The sequence below is a fragment of the Mustelus asterias genome, chromosome 4 (assembly GCF_964213995.1).
Source record: "Mustelus asterias chromosome 4, sMusAst1.hap1.1, whole genome shotgun sequence".
Classification (NCBI taxonomy): domain Eukaryota; kingdom Metazoa; phylum Chordata; class Chondrichthyes; order Carcharhiniformes; family Triakidae; genus Mustelus; species Mustelus asterias.
The window spans coordinates 141,541,430-141,559,237 of NC_135804.1; the positions used below are offsets into that span (position 1 = coordinate 141,541,430).

The window sequence follows — 17,808 nt, forward strand, 5'->3', positions numbered from 1 at the left end:
TGGGCTTTGTAGTTTCTTGCAGTCTTGGACAGAGCAGGAGCTGTGATATAACCGGAAAGCATGCTTTCTATGGCGCATCTGTAGAAGTTGGTGAGAGTTGTTGCGGACACGCAGATGTGTGTGTGTGTGGTGTGTGCGTGTGTGTGCCGCATGCTTGATATGTAAAGCCCTTCAAGCAATAAGCCCATGGCGAGAGACTAGCAACCTGTTCCAGGAGTCAAAACCCTTTGCTTGAGGACTTGGTGATGAATAAACCTGGTACTTGGCATGTCCAGGATATGGATTTGTTTATCGGAGTCTTGTTGTCCAATATTAAGTTGCTGTTTGAACGACTGTATTGTGTATCCGTGTTGTAATCAGGAGGATGGCGACAGTGTGCCTACGTGTGGTAAGTTCTGTTTCCAGTGTTACTTGTAAGGACTCTGGGCTTGCTGCTGTCTGCGTGACCTAGTCGGCAGCCCCATTCTGATGGAATAGATAACTGGGATCGCCTTGGGATCGGGGCAGCTTCACAGTGGTAGAGCTGGCAATGAAAGGTCAGAACTAGCTTAACATTCAATGGCAAGCCTGAAAGTGTAGTCTGCAGTACTACAGCACGCGATTAACCATTGGCCTGCAACTCTGGGTCATCAATCTACACTGGAGGGTGGAGCTTCTCTGCTTCAGATAATCTAAAGCCCTGAAAGCTAAATAATGGCTAGTGTGTTCATAGAATCATACAGTGCAGTAAACTGAGAGGCTTACCAGCTTGAACTTGTGTAACGTTTTTAACATGAGGAATGTCCAAAAGGGAGTTCTGAGATGAAAACAGATTTCAAGCTGGAAAGAAAGAGATTAGGAGAGTTCATAGAAAGCTTACCCTTTACAGATGACAATTTCTGGAGAGGAATTCAGAGAGTTGGACCAAGGCAGCTAAGGGCTCTGTTCCAGTGGAGTGGGCTTGGGCTCATGGTGTTGGAGAATTAATAGAAGATCTGAATCAGAGGAGCAAAGTGATTGTGGAGGTGGGGGTAGTGGGAGACCATGAACAAACAAAGAACAATACAGCACAGGAACAGGCCCTTTGGCCCTCCAAGCCCGGGCCGCTCCCCGGTCCAGGATTGAATCCTGAATCCAGGATCCCCGCCCAATTTTCCAGCCTATCTACATCCTAATATCCTATCCACCGAGCTGTCCCTCACAGCTACGATGCAATAGGGACAGCCTGTGACATGTGAAAGATGTCCCCACTGGTGGGGGAATCCAGACCCAGGGGTCAGAGTCAAAGGACACGGGGTAAACCATTTAGGACTGAGATGAGGAGAATCATCTCCTCCCAAGAGAGTGGTGAGCTTGTGGAATTCTCTACCACTAAAGTTAGTTGAGGCCAAAACATTGTATGTTATCAAGAAGAAGTTAGTAAGAAGTCTCACAATACCAGGTTAAAGTCCAACAGGTTTATTTGAAATCACGAGCTTTCGAAGCAGTGCTCCTTCATCAGGTGAGTCAAATGTGTTGATATGCGTAATCTTCTTGGCGATCCTCTCCACTTTGAGACGGCAGTTTGCGGTGCCGGTGGTAGCTATGATGTGGAGATGCCAGTGTTGGACTGGGGTGGGCACAGTAAGAAGTCTCACAACACCAGGTTAAAGTCCAACAGGTTTATTTGGAATCACAAGCTTTCGGAGCGTTGTTCCTTCATCAGGTGAAACCTGTTAGACTTTAACCTGGTGTTGTGAGACTTCTTACTGTGTTCACCCCAGTCCAACGCCGGCATCTCCACATCAAGAAGGAATTAGATATAGTTCTTGGGGCAAAAAGGATCAAAGAATATGGGGGAAAGTGGGAACAGGTTACTGAATTAGGTGATCTGCCATGATCATAATCATGGAACAAGCTCGAAGAGCCGAATGGCCTACTCCTGCTTCTAGCTTCAATGTTTCTATGAGACCATGAATGGATTTGTAGACAAGGTTGATGGTTTTAAATTGATTGTAATGGGGAGGCAGTGCTAGTGATTGGAGAGAAGCAAATGGAACTTTGGCAAGAAATGAATGACAGACGTTTTGACTTTATGGAAGAATGGTAAGCAGAGCATTAGGATATTTGACTCTGGACACGACAGTGACATATATAAATAAGGGGATCAGCTGTGGAGGAGCCAAGATGAGGTGGAGTTGGGCAATAGGATAGAGGAAAGAGTGTGAAATCTTGGGTAACGTATAGGATGTAAAATTGAAAACTCAGCTTGGGGTTTAACACGACTCTAAGATTGCGATGGCCTGTTTACGGCCAAATGGGTAAGGAGGGCAATAACTCAGCGATAGGGGATCAGAGTATTTAGCAGGAGCTAATGGTGATTAACTGTGTCCTTATGAACTGGAGGAAGTAGTGTTTGATTAGGAGATGATGTGATAAGCAGTCTGATGGTATAAGAGATGGGGAAATAGCTTTTAATTGTCCAACATCTAGGTAAATGTCCTGGAATCAATTTGAGAACTTTTTCGCTGTATTCCAATTTACGTGCCAGGTGGTACAGTGGTTAGCACTGTTGCCTCACAGCGCCAGGGACCCGGGTTCGATTCCCGGCTTGGGTCATTGTTTGTACGGAGTCTGTATGTTCTCCCTGTGTCTATGTGGGTTTCCTCCGGGTGCTCTGGTTTCCTTACACAGTCCAAAAGACGTGCTGGTTAGGTGCATTGGTCATGCTAAATTCTCCCTCAGTGTACCCAAACAGGCGCCGGAGTGTGGTGACTAGGGGATTTTCACAGTAACTTCATTGCAGTTTTAGTGTAAGCCTACTTGTAACACTGATTTTAAAAAAAACTTTAAAAGCAACCTCATGTATAACCTGGATTTTGTTGGTGGAAGTGTCAATGCACTAAACTGTTAGTAAACCGTAAATGATAAATGAATAATATTGGCTGTCTAGGCTCCAAGTTCTAATACTCCCTATTAGAATCTAATACTCCCTATAAACTTCTCTTTTTGGACCCTTTTTAAAAATCCACCTCTTGACTCCACTTTTAATCACTCCACCTAGTACCTCCCCCCCTGGGCAACACGGTGGCACAGTGATTACCACTGCTACCTCACAGCGCCAGGGACCTGGGTTCAATTCCGGCCTCAGGTCGCTCTCTGTGTGGAGTCTGCACGTTATCCCCGTGTCTGTGTGAGTTTCCACTGTGTGCTCCAGTTTCCTCCCACAGTCCACAGATGTTGCTTGTTAGGGTGGATTGGCCATGCTAAATTGCCCTTAATGTCTCAAGATGTACAAGTTAAATGGATTAGCTATGAGAAATGTGTGGGGTTATGGAGATATGGCAGGGGTGAGAGCCTGGGTAAGTTACTCTGTTAGAGAGTCGGTGCAGACTTGATGGACCGAATGGCCTCTTCTGCACGGTAGGGATTCTATTTGTCTGCTGGTGGTGTGAAACACCTTGGGACAATAAATACATGCTTTACACTGCTTGAAAGTTCAAACAAGAAAGGTGCTTCACAGGCACACACACTTGATAGTTCCCTATGTTTTCTGTGACTGTTTGCTACCACAGAGTCTGCCTTGTCCTTTCTCTGTCACCTTCATAGTGACTGCTAGTTTGGAGAAGGATCAGTCCCCATTATATTCATCAAAAGTCTTTGAAGACACAGCAGAGTGAGAGACATTTCAAAGTGTAACTTTCATAGCTGCATTGGATAGATTCAGAATAGTGTTTCCTTATGATAAATATAGCTGCCACTTACAGTAAAATTCAAAGACATTTCTGCTCATCCGACTATGTCCAAACAGGCAAAGTTGACCAAAATCAAATAGAACAATATCCGAGCAGAAAGCAGTCAGGAAATACTTGAAAATAACATCTTTGAAGTGGCCTCCTACATACCAGACTTTAATACATATTATCCACAGCTGGAGGAAGTGCCCAATTTTTAAAGTGACTTTCAGAGTCCTGGGAAGATGAATTAAAACGTGCAGTGAGGACATTATTAGAAATATGGAACAAAGTTCTCAGATTATCACAAAAAGATAAATAAAGGTTGAAGTTATCAATTGCTCTGGGAAATATGACAGTTCCTAAACTGGGAGAGCCATGGGAAAGTCATGTCAATGAAGGCCACCAATAATTATTAGCAATCATTAGATGGGGTGGTACAGGACACAGTGCTGCCTCACAGCTCCAGGGACCCGGGTTCAATTCTGGCCTTGGGTGACTGTTTGTGGATGGATGGATGTTTGCATGTTCTCCCCATGTCAGTTTTCTCCGGGTGCTCCAGTTTCCTCCCATAATCCAAAGATGTGCAGGTTAGGTGCATTGGCCATAGTAAATTGCCCCTTATTTTAAGATGTGTAGGTTAGGGGCAGGGGGTAAGCCTGGGTAAGATGCTCTGTTGGAGCGTTGTTGCAGACTCAATGGGCTGAATGACCACCTTCTGCTGTGCAGAGATTCTAATGATTATCTAAATGGTGGGAACTTGCATAGCTCTGAGATGCAGAGGGATCTGGGTGTCTTAGCGTATGAATCACAAAAGGTTAGCATGCAGGTACAAAAGATAATTTGCTAAGCTAATAGAATGTTATAGTTGAGTGTGATGAGAAGTGAATCTGAAAGGAGAGGGGTTATACTTCAATTATACATGGCATCGGTGAGCCCACACCTGGGGTACTGTTCCCGAACACATTCAGGTTGGAAACTCTGGTGCCATCTGACACGGTCATCAGTAGATTCTTAATTCCAGATTTTTAAAAATTGAATCTGCATATTCCACCATCTGCGGTGGCGGGATTTGAACCCGGGTCCCCAGGTGGGTTTCTAGATTAACAGTCTAGCGATGATAGCAGTAGGCCATCGCCTTCCCTATTAGCCCCGGTTCATGTACTAGCACTCCATGGCTCCATACCAGTCAGGTGGCCTGCGAAGGATTGCCCCTCAGAGGCCATGCTACCACAGAACTAACTTGTGAAAGCATGTGACCATCATAAACCACAACTGATGAACAGTCTAGTGCTCTGTGTGTGTAGAATAACAATTTAGATGGCCTAGGCCATCTAGATGGCCTAGTGCCAGGGCCTATGGAATAATCCTGCAGCATGAATACCTATATTCGGAAGGGGGTGGAAGGCAAAGGAAATTGGAAAAGCAAACACGTAGACAAAGCACTGGTCTAGATTTTCAGTCTCCCCTTAGGGAGAGAAGAAAATAACTTGTATTCCTGTTGAGCATTTCATAACCCTAGGACAGCACAAGTGCTTCAGAGCTAGCAGAATACATTTGGAATGTAGCCACTGTTCTAATATAAGGAAAAGCATCAGCAAATGTGTTCTCAATCAGGGTTTACCGACAAACAATCTGGTGGCCTCTCTCTCATGTTGGTCAAGGTTTAATTATTGGCCAGAAGAACTGTTCTTCCAGTTAGTGATGTGAGCTTTTGCATTCCCTTGAGAAGACATTGGTTTTACATTTGATGTTGAAGACAGCACCTCCGGCAGTTCAGTGCTCCCTCAGCGCTGTACGCAAGTGTTGTCCTTTGCTCAATTTTCTCACGCAGGTGAGTGTTAATGTTGTCAATATTTAACCTGGATGGAAACTACTGGAACTTGCAGCTGGTTTTAATGACAGAACAATCTAGAACATTGGTTTGTTCAAAGCTGAATGCTGGTTAATGTTTGACCCAATTTTTCCAATACTCAGTGGCCAGGATCTAATAGCCCATCACTTTGTGTGGTACACGTTTTGCAGGACAGCAGTGAGGAGAAGGTGGCTTCAGACCCAGTCATTGCAAACTGGCTGTTTCCCGCATGTTGTGATGTGGAGATGCCGGCGTTGGACTGGGGTAAACACAGTAAGAAGTTTAACAACACCAGGTTAAAGTCCAACAGGTTTATTTGGTAGCAAAAGCCACACAAGCTTTCGAGGCTCTGAGTCCCTTCTTCAGGTGAGTGGGAATTCTGTCCACAAACAGAACTTATAAGACACAGACTCAATTTACATGAATAATGGTTGGAATGCGAATACTTACAACTAATCCAGTCTTTAAGAAACAAAACAATGGGAGTGGAGAGAGCATCAAGACAGGCTAAAAAGATGTGTATTGTCTCCAGACAAGACAGCCAGTGAAACTCTGCAGGTCCACGCAACTGTGGGAGTTACAAATAGTGTGACATAAATTCTGATTCTAGGATCGCATGATAAAGACTCAGGAGGAAAAAAGCAGAAATATTTATGTGAAATAGTGTGACATAAACCCAATATCCCGGTTGAGGCCGTCCTTGTGTGTGCGGAACCTGGCTATCAGTTTCTGCTCCGCGACTCTGCGCTGTCGTGTGTCGCGAAGGCCGCCTTGGAGAACGCTTACCCGAATATCAGAGGCCGAATGCCCGTGACCGCTGAAGTGCTCCCCAACAGGAAGAGAACAGTCTTGCCTGGTGATTGTCGAGCGGTGTTCATTCATCCGTTGTCGCAGCGTCTGCATAGTTTCCCCAATGTACCATGCCTCGGGACATCCTTTCTTGCAGCGTATCAGGTAGACAACGTTGGCCGAGTTGCAAGAGTATGTACCGTGTACCTGGTGGATGGTGTTCTCACGTGAGATGATGGCATCTGTGTCGATGATCCGGCACGTCTTGCAGAGGTTGCTGTGGCAGGGTTGTGTGGTGTCTTGGTCACTGTTCTCCTGAAGGCTGGGTAGTTTGCTGCGGACAATGGTCTGTTTGAGGTTGTGCGGTTGTTTGAAGGCAAGAAGTGGGGGTGTGGGGATGGCCTTGGCGAGATGTTCGTCTTCATCAATGACATGTTGAAGGCTCCGGAGGAGATGCCGTAGCTTCTCCGCTCCGGGGAAGTACTGGACAACGAAGGGTACTCTGTCCACTGTGTCCCGTGTTTGTCTTCTGAGGAGGTCGGTGCGGTTTTTCGCTGTGGCGCGTTGGAACTGTTGATCAATGAGTCTAGCGCCATATCCTGTTCTTATGAGGGCATCTTTCAGCGTCTGGAGGTGTCTGTTGCGATCCTCCTCATCCGAGCAGATCCTGTGTATACGGAGGGCTTGTCCGTAGGGGATGGCTTCTTTAACGTGTTTCGGGTGGAAGCTGGAGAAGTGGAGCATCGTGAGGTTATCCGTGGGCTTGCGGTACAGTGAGGTGCTGAGGTGACCGTCCTTAATGGAGATGCGCGTGTCCAAGAATGCAACCGATTCCGGAGAGTAGTCTATGGTGAGCCTGATGGTGGGATGGAACTTGTTGATGTCATCATAGAGTTGTTTCAGTGATTGTTCACCATGAGTCCAAAGGAAGAAAATGTCATCGATGTATCTAGTGTATAGCACCGGTTGAAGGTCCCGTGCGGTGAAGAAGTCTTGTTCGAACCTGTGCATGAAGATGTTGGCATATTGAGGTGCAAATTTGGTCCCCATGGCTGTTCCGTGTGTCTGGATGAAGAACTGGTTGTTGAAGGTGAAGATATTGTGGTCCAGGATGAAGCGGATGAGATGTAAAATTGCATCTGGAAACTGGCAGTTGTTGGCGCTGAGCACTGAGGCCGTTGCAGCAATGCCATCGTCATGGGGGATGCTGGTGTAGAGTGCTGAGACATCCATTGTGACGAGGAGCGCTCCTGGTTCAACTGCTCCATGTGTGCCGAGTTTCTGTAGGAAGTCCGTCGTGTCGCGACAAAAGCTGGGGGTTCTTTGTACAATGAGTTTCAGGATGCCCTCGACATAGCCGGAGAGGTTCTCGCACAGGGTCCCATTGCCCGATACGATGGGACGGCCGGGTGTGTTTGCCTTGTGTATCTTCGGGAGGCAGTAGAGATCTCCAACGCGGGGAGTACGTGGGATGAGAGCACGGAGGGTGTTCTGAAGGTCCGGATCAAAGGTCTTGATCAGAGTGTTGAGTTGACGGGTGTGTTCTTTGGTCGGATCTGCAGGTAACTGTCTGTAGTGTTCCTCGTTGTTGAGTTGTCGGTACACTTCTTTGCAGTAATCCGTTCTGTTCAGTATGACGATGGCCCCTCCTTTGTCTGCTGGTTTGATGACAATGTTGCGGTTGGTCTTGAGAGCGTGGATGGCGTTACGTTGTGCTTGGGTGATGTTCGGGGCTGTCTTGTGAGTGCGGCTGATGAATTTGGTGTTGACGCACCTCCTGACGGCTTGGGCATACATGTCAAGTCGAGGGCAGCGGCCTTCCGGAGGAGTCCAATTCGACTCTTTCCTCTTCGGATGCACTGCGGATCTCTCTGTCGGCTGTTCCGGTTCATTGGCTGTCTCATTGTGTTCGTTGTTGGCCTCTTGGGGTTTGTGGAAGAACTCCCTCAGCCTCATTCGCCTGATGAATTCCTCTGTGTCTGCTGCGAGACTGATGGGGTCTATTTTGGTGGTGGGGCAAAAATTAAGCCCTCGGCTGAGAACTTCGATTTCATCTGGTTGAAGTGTGTAGTCGGACAAGTTGACAATGGACTTCCCTGCAGTGGGACTGTTTCCTACTGTGGTACCGGGGGAGGCTTGGTTGCTGCTGGTGGTGATGCCGAGTTTCTCAAGTTTCCTGTTCTTGGTGTGCATGTAGATGGTGTAGTTCCTTTGTCTCGTCTGCTTGGCAGACTTTCGCAGCTGGTCTGCGTCCTGAGCGCAAGTTGAGAATATGGATTCGATCTTGGTTTCCAGGCTGCGGCGTTTGCTGTAGAGTTGGTGTATGAGGTGGTTGAGGAGGGTGAGAGAGGTGCGACGGCAAAGTCTCTCAGCGTAGTCTGTGTTATAGGTTGACCTGAGTGGGTTTGTGATCTGTAGTCCTTTCGGTATCTTGTCTGCTTTCTTGCATCTTTGTAGAAACTTGATGTCTGTGTCGATATGCGCGATCTTCTTGGCGATCCTCTCCACTTGGAGCCGGCAGTTTGCGGTGTCTATGGTAGTCATGATGTGGAGATGCCGGCGTTGGACTGGGGTAAACACAGTAAGAAGTTTAACAACACCAGGTTAAAGTCCAACAGGTTTATTTGGTAGCAAAAGCCACACAAGCTTTCGAGGCTCTGAGCCCCTTCTTCAGGTGAGTGGGAATTCTGTTCACAAACAGAACTTATAAGACACAGACTCAATTTACATGAATAATGGTTGGAATGCGAATACTTACAACTAATCCAGTCTTTAAGAAACAAAACAATGGGAGTGGAGAGAGCATCAAGACAGGCTAAAAAGATGTGTATTGTCTCCAGACAAGACAGCCAGTGAAACTCTGCAGGTCCACGCAACTGTGGGAGTTACAAATAGTGTGACATAAATTCTGATTCTAGGATCGCATGATAAAGACTCAGGAGGAAAAAAGCAGAAATATTTATGTGAAATAGTGTGACATAAACCCAATATCCCGGTTGAGGCCGTCCTTGTGTGTGCGGAACCTGGCTATCAGTTTCTGCTCCGCGACTCTGCGCTGTCGTGTGTCGCGAAGGCCGCCTTGGAGAACGCTTACCCGAATATCAGAGGCCGAATGCCCGTGACCGCTGAAGTGCTCCCCAACAGGAAGAGAACAGTCTTGCCTGGTGATTGTCGAGCGGTGTTCATTCATCCGTTGTCGCAGCGTCTGCATAGTTTCCCCAATGTACCATGCCTCGGGACATCCTTTCTTGCAGCGTATCAGGTAGACAACGTTGGCCGAGTTGCAAGAGTATGTACCGTGTACCTGGTGGATGGTGTTCTCACGTGAGATGATGGCATCTGTGTCGATGATCCGGCACGTCTTGCAGAGGTTGCTGTGGCAGGCCATTGTCCGCAGCAAACTACCCAGCCTTCAGGAGAACAGTGACCAAGACACCACACAACCCTGCCACAGCAACCTCTGCAAGACGTGCCGGATCATCGACACAGATGCCATCATCTCACGTGAGAACACCATCCACCAGGTACACGGTACATACTCTTGCAACTCGGCCAACGTTGTCTACCTGATACGCTGCAAGAAAGGATGTCCCGAGGCATGGTACATTGGGGAAACTATGCAGACGCTGCGACAACGGATGAATGAACACCGCTCGACAATCACCAGGCAAGACTGTTCTCTTCCTGTTGGGGAGCACTTCAGCGGTCACGGGCATTCGGCCTCTGATATTCGGGTAAGCGTTCTCCAAGGCGGCCTTCGCGACACACGACAGCGCAGAGTCGCGGAGCAGAAACTGATAGCCAGGTTCCGCACACACAAGGACGGCCTCAACCGGGATATTGGGTTTATGTCACACTATTTCACATAAATATTTCTGCTTTTTTCCTCCTGAGTCTTTATCATGCGATCCTAGAATCAGAATTTATGTCACACTATTTGTAACTCCCACAGTTGCGTGGACCTGCAGAGTTTCACTGGCTGTCTTGTCTGGAGACAATACACATCTTTTTAGCCTGTCTTGATGCTCTCTCCACTCCCATTGTTTTGTTTCTTAAAGACTGGATTAGTTGTAAGTATTCGCATTCCAACCATTATTCATGTAAATTGAGTCTGTGTCTTATAAGTTCTGTTTGTGAACAGAATTCCCACTCACCTGAAGAAGGGGCTCAGAGCCTCGAAAGCTTGTGTGGCTTTTGCTACCAAATAAACCTGTTGGACTTTAACCTGGTGTTGTTAAACTTCTTACTGTGTTTCCCGCATGTTGGACAAGGTTACAAACTGTCAGAATGATATACTGTTAGGTGGGAGTGAAGGGCATCAAACTCTGAATTGTTTGGAATGAGCAGCAAAGCTGATTTATTGAAAGGATTTGACATCAGAAACTCCAGGTGAATGTTGAGCTCTTTATGTAATTATCAGAATTCCAGGATTACATCCGAGTTTGGTTATCCACTTGCTGCAAACTGTAAAATACGCTGGTGTCAATTAGAACCACGGCAAATATCAGATCAAATTTCTTCATTCTGGTGCATTGCCATGCAATTTACAGCAACAGTTCAGAGTGTTTCAAGTTTCTTTCCACCTTCCCTCCCCATCTTCCTCCTCCTCTTCTGTCCGTTCCTGAAAATGCTCACTGGGGTACAATTCAGCAACTGCTCCTTGTGTTTCATCCAGGTGGCCATTCTTAACATAGAATCACAGAATTCCTACAGCACAGAAGGAGGCCATTCGGCCCATCGAGCCTGCACCAACAACAATCCCACTCAGGCCGTAACCCCATGTATTTACCCTGATAGTCCCCCTGACCCTAAGGGGCAATTTTAGCATGGCCAATCAACCTAACCCACACATCTTTGGACTGTGGGTGGAAACCAGAGCACTCGGAGGAAACCCACGCAAACACGGGGAGTACGTGCAAACTCCACACAGACAGTGACCCGAGGCCGGAATTGAACCCGGGTCCCTGGGGCTGTGAGGCAGCAGCACTAACCACTGTGTGTGCTGCAAGGGTGTCTGTAGGCTGTGTATCTAGTAGATTGTTTCATTGGTGTTCAACCGGACACACAGGTTGGGGGGATGGTGGGAGTGTGAACTCATTGGATAATGACGAAGGACTGGGCCACAGACATCTTGCTACACCCCTCACCCCCGCCCTATTAAACCCAAGATACGAGATAGTCTTGACTGTTACAACATCCCTTCCAGTTGTGATCTGCATACTAATGCAGACCAATCTTTGGGACTGTCTCAGTAATTTCATTCTTCAGGAAACAGCGCAGTTACCCACATGGAGGCAGCAAGGTGTGTGATTGTCAGCTACGGGGTGCTTGCAACAAGATTTCAATCTCTAACATATGTTATTCCATTTTGTGGTCCGTGTTGGGCAATGGCTTCTACATGTCATTTCTATTTTGCAGATTTCACGAGAGAAAAACCTGGCTGGTTTCAGGGAAGTTGCTACGTCAGAACTGGAATGAGTGTTTCTGTGAACTAACTTGCACTTATCAAGATCTCTTCGAGAACACCAAAGATTCTCCGGATTATCCACACGGATTCTAACTAGGGAATGTTCCACCCCAACAACGTCAGGGGCAGAGTATCAAATGACTGCTACAAGTGGTAGTGTTGAATTGCTTTTTAAAAAAATCCTTTCCGATGTGTTTTATTGTGTACCTTTCTTTGGGAGAAAAAGCAATTCAATTTGTGTGAGGGCAGCTACACAGTTTTAAAACTGTGAAGTACTGCAGGTAATCCACACAAACTTTGCTAAATGTGCAATGTACTTTACAACAAAAAACCCCCACAAAAACTAGGGGCCAGCTTACGGAAGATTTTGCTCGACTATCACTCCACGTAGGTTAAACCTTTAACGAAAAGAAAAGTTGGCTGGTCCATACATTTTAGAAATTGTGATGATAAAATACAAAATGTGAGGACTGCTTCTCTAGATGGTCATACCAGTGAAAGTAATTTATACTTGGTTGAGGTCAGGGCGGGTTTGAGAGCTTCTTTTGAAGTGAAGCCATGCTATTGTTCCGAGAGCTTGGGGCGGTAATCGTCACTCTGACTTTAAAGGTATACGTCTCTGGAGATGTTGACTGTAATTTGTTGTTTTTGATGTGAATCGGGACATTGTGACATTGGCACCCTGTTTACGGAAACTATTTTCCAGCCCACCCTGTTTTGATTGATAATGTTTTACACTACTTTCGTAACACAGTCAAGAGGAGCTACATACAGCAAACTGGCAAAACAAAACAATCTTGGCACGTAGATGGATGGGGCCAACAATCCCACACACAGGTGGAAAATAAGATTCTTAAATCCTAATCGTTCACTTCTCATTGTTTCTTTAAGGCTTGATTTCAAAAATGTTGAATTAATTCCAATTGAGACGATGATTGAGAGAATGTGATGCAGTGGGGCAAACACTACATTCTCCTTAAGGCCTTGGGCTTACCTCCGAATGATGGAATGAGTGGTTTATGTTGCCGCTATATCTGGGGGTTCCATGCAGAGGGAGCCTCGGTCCAGTTGTCCATGAGGATTGGTCCTTCGTTTGCCACCAATTAACAATGCAATCAGAAGGCTTTGAAAATGGAGATGTTGAGACTGATGCAGCTGAATACCATGTTCTAAGTCAGAGTATGAGATATGTTATTGGGGCAGATCAAAGGGAGGTGTAAGAATCTGCACCATGTCTAACTTGAAAGTGCTGCTGCTGCAATGGTGCCAGAGGTGGGAAGGTGGTTCCATTCTCCACTTCTCACACCCTGGCTGATGTTTTATTTTTGAAAATTGAGGTTCACATTCACAAGCGAAGGAAGGAAAATGCCAAAAAGGGATTGTAATTTAAAACAGCTGTTATTTGCAGCGTGTCCTGAAACTTGTGGGATTTGAACAAAAGGAATGAGTGCAAATGACTGATTTCCAGAGGGTAACTGGTCTGTACGTTCATTTGTAAATTATGATTAAATTATTAGGCACTTAACATTTCTGGTAAAATCCTGTGTATACGTTCTTCCTTTATTTTATCTTTTTAATTTTTAAAAAAATCCATAGATAAATCATTTTATCTGTGGGTTCCCTCCCACAGTCCAAAGATGTGCGGGCTAGGTTGATTGGCCATTCTAAATTGCCCCTTAGTGTCCCGGGATGCATAGGTTAGAGGGGTTAGTGGGTGGATATGTGGATAGGGCCGGGGTGGGATTGTGGTTGGTGCAGACTCGATGGGCCGAATGGCCTCTTTCTGCACTGTAGGGTTCTATGATTCTATGAAATCACTCCTTTATTTAGCTCACCATATTTGAAAATATATATTTTATTTTTGGGGAAAAAGGAAGTCCAGCAGGCTGAGTTCCAGTTTCCAAGCGTCCTGTTTAACCACTGAACCACCGAGGGAAGGAATTGGAGTGAGCAGCTGTGCTTAAAAAAAAAAGGGAGTAAAATCTTTGGTAGCGCAGATGCAGAATGTGGGACCTAATTAGTGTGAGAACCTTCACTGGACTGTCCACCAAAGGAAGGTGGACAGTCAATGGCGTTTGGGCAGATTGGAAAGCTGAGATTCCGTGAAACTTGTGTGGCTTGAATCCTAACAACTCCTGCCAAATATTTTCAGAAGCTCAAACAATCCTAGTGAAGCTCAGACACTGGTACTGCGACAGGGCTGATTTCTCAATGTTTTTGTATTCACTCATGGAATGCAATGCTGCAGAAGTTACTTTTGAACCTCCATATTGTTAGTGAAGTCAACAAATGCGAGTTATGAAGAAGTTCCCAATTCTCGTGTTGTACGATGAGCAGACTAGCTAGCTGTATTGCTGATATGGACTGTCACTGCCCCAGATATTTATATCTACTCTTGTTATTGGATAGTTTTTTTTGGTAATTAATTATTTGTTGTTGGCTGGGCAGAATTATTTTGTCTACAGAGGTGCACTTTCAAGAGTTGCAATAATGTTTGGGACATGATAGATGATGTGAGAGTTTTAGTCCCTCCCTTGATATATTTGGCTGAGAAAACTTTCAAATGGGACTATTTGGAAACCATTACTGCAAATCCACCCACTTGGTCAAGAGAATAAGTGCTTGCCCTTCTCTCAATGTTGTCAGGCCCACGGCACAGTGGTTAGCACTGCTGCCTCACAGCGCTAGGGACCTGGGTTTGATTCCTGGCTTGGGTCACTGTCTGTGCAGAGTCTGCATGTTCTCCCTGTGTCTGCGTGGGTTTCCTTCGGGTGCTCCAGTTTCCTCCCACAAAAACATGCTGGTTAGGTGCATTGGTCGTGCTAAATTCGCCCTCAGTGTACCCAAACAGGTGCTGGTGTCTGGTGACGAGGGGATTTTCACAGTAACTTAATTGCAGTGTTAATGTAAGCTTACTTGTGACACTAATAAAAAATAAACTCTCAATGATGTGAAGATAACACTTAACATGAACACTTCAGCTGGCTAATACCTAGGCCGTGCTTATATTCACTAATTAATTTACAAGGCCTCCGTTTCCTATAAGCCAAGCATTGACTTAACGCTGAGTGAACGTTAAGCAATGAGGGAGATGAGAAAGATGCTTTCTGCCGAACACTTGTGACCTTGAATTCAGAACTGTCAGACATTCAGAAGGCAGAGTCTGCCCCTGAGGTTTTGAGTTACAACATGCCCGGCTCAATGACACAGTGTTGGGTATTTGACTCTTGTCTGAGGAACAACTCGCAGGCTATGACTCAAATGCATTTTTATCAATTGGGTACATTTTGTCTATTTTGCCGATGGACTGACCAGGTGGAGTGATTGCTGGTGGTACAGTGTTTCGAGGTGGTTGGAAAAATATTGGTGATCATTCCTGAATTGCTTCAGCTGTCTCTCGTCGACCTTGTAGGAGCTTCAGTGGTGTTGAAAATCCATAATCTCAGCCTTTTCCCTCAGTGGCTGAGCTGGTACATTGTGTGTTGCTGAACTATACAGACTGGGGAGAGACCAGGTTCAAGTCTCTGGCTCTGTTGAATGAGCTGATCTGAAACAGGTCACCATATTTCACCAACGGAATGTAAGAGGTGGAAAAAAATCCATCCAGGCGCCTATTCCCGACCGCTGCGTTTTGGTGTGGACGGGATTGGTTCAGCTGTGACAGAACAGATTGAACTAATTCACTGCCTATGGTCGCAAATGAAAAGCCACTCGGGCAAGGCACTGAACTGAGACCAACAGCAGGGGCTGTATTTGGGGTAAAATGGGAGATACTGGGTTAAACAAATTTGAACAGTAAATGTGCAGGCACTAATAAATATTAGATTTTGGTGATTTCCAGATATTGTTGATTTGTTGATAGAAATATATTCACAATCTACAGATTCCTTAGTGACCAAAGTGGAAAAAATTTGCCTTTACTTTAAGGAAACTCCCGTCCTGGGATCATCTAATTTTCAGATTTTATTTTCTGTTCCTTGTCTTTGAGCAATTTAATGTGATTATATATTTTAAGTTAAATGTATTTCCCAAGCATGTCAATGTATCGAGCCTTTAAGAAGTCACAATGAGATTTCCACTCCAGTCTCTATTTTAGCCACAGTAAGGGGCAGCTTTTTTTCTGTAATTTCCTGCATTGCGTGACAATTCCAACAGAACAAACGTGCCAGGAAGAACTGGAGCAAATGAAAGGCATGGGAATTCCAACTTGGAAAATGATTCATTAAAGCTGAGCACAAGTTTGATGGGGTGGATTGTTGGTAGAGGAGAAGATCTGGGCAAATGTTGATCTACATGAACAGAGTGGCTTGAATACAATTCCTGATAAAGAGGGTGCCAAGCTATCCGTGTCCAGCATCTGATGCCTATTCCCATCTTGTTACTGTACATGTCTGCCCTGGCACAGTAAAATGAGTATCGGTATGTGCACTTGCGTGTTCTATATGGCAGCTTCCTCCACTGTTTTAAACTGCTGGGCTGGTGTCTTGTTCTTTGTGTCTGGAGTGATTGGGCAGAATTTCTCTGCTAATTATGCTTTTGATGTTTAGGTGCTTTTTTCAACCTGTGGCCTTCTGTGTACTATAAGTTTAGTGGTCGGAGGTTTACTATAACACATGGAATTTCCATATAAAAACACATCACATTCTCTTAACTACAATGTCATTTAAGGAAAATTTGAAAGCAAGGTTTGTATCCGACAGATCTAATTACACTACCATCAAAATGTGTGCGAGAGTGAAATATTTATTGTACCAGGCAGGAAGCTGTTTCTCACCACCTTTTGTTGTTTTCAAAGACTGAGATTAATCCTTTGCACACTCTCTCCTGCAGCTGAAATTCATCTCTCTCGATCTGTATTAGGTGGGCTAATTGCCAACTACCTGCTCTTCATATTTGCTGAACAGCAGGTTCTGTGGGGAAGGAGAAATGCCTGAAATTGATTTAAACCAAAAAAATACTTGTATCTGAAATGTTACCATCCTTTCAATATCAGAGTAAAGAAAGGCACAGGTATCTCTGTTTACAAAACAAAAGGTGGATGCTGATAGGGTTTAATTAGCTCATGAATCTATCCTGTAGGACCAGACGTGACACAGACAGAAAGATCACACTTTACGTTGTAGAAACTTGGAAAACAAAATATAGAATCAAGGAACAGCAAGATCTTGTTCAAAAAATGGCTGAATTCCTTTCACTTTGTAGCTCAGAAAACCAATAGGATAATGTCCGACCCTCGCAAGATTGTCCGAGAAAATGTACAGACAAATGGACGGTATTTTCCGGCCGCACTTGTCGCAAAACCGGAAAATCCCACCCGAGGTCAACGGACCTTTGCATGATCCACCCCCTCGCCCGATACGATTCCCGTGGCGGGCGGGACGGGAAAATTCCCTCCATGATCTTTTGAAGAATTTGAGTGATGGAACATGGAAATAATCTTGCTACGAGTTCTGAGTAAGGGAAAGATTTTTGGGAATTGCTTACCTAATATGAATTAACTTGTAGTTTGCTTTGGTTCTTTCGGCTCACTGAAAATGACAGCAGTGCTTCATTCCGGCTCTGACCAAGTCGCTTAATGGGGCAGTGATATTCTAGGCAGGACAATGCAGTGATAACCGACAACATGTTCACAGGATAAATACAAATGGGAAAAGACACTTGGCCCTTCGTAACCCAGTCATTTAGAAAGGAGATACCAAGCACAGAGGATACTGAAAAACCCAGCAGGTCCGGCAGCATCTGTAGGGAGAATGGGCCCAATGTTGACTCTGGTCTCCTTCCCTAAAGATGCTGAGCTTTTCCAGTGTTCTCGGTTCCTGTTTCAGATTCCAGCATCTGCAGTATTTTGCTTATCTATCATCATCTTTTGAGTACAGAATCCAGGTCATTAAATGGCTATGATTTCTATTTACCAGAGGTTTACTCAATGTGTTGATTCCTCATCCTGGTAGCAGTTCTAGATGTGCCTGTACCCAGTTTGAATCGATGATCCACTTTGATGATGA

General features: G+C 45.3%; 1 protein-coding gene across 1 annotated transcript in view; it reads left to right on the forward strand.

Annotated features, from left to right (window-relative positions):
• Positions 1–12,125, forward strand: part of ophn1 (oligophrenin 1) — a 198,813-nt gene extending 186,688 nt beyond the window's left edge. Inside the window, exon 25 of the mRNA XM_078211848.1 lies at positions 11,755–12,125. The gene's annotated coding sequence lies outside the window, so the exon portion shown is untranslated. The remainder of the gene's footprint in view (positions 1–11,754) is intronic.
• Positions 12,126–17,808: the final 5,683 nt, after the last annotated feature.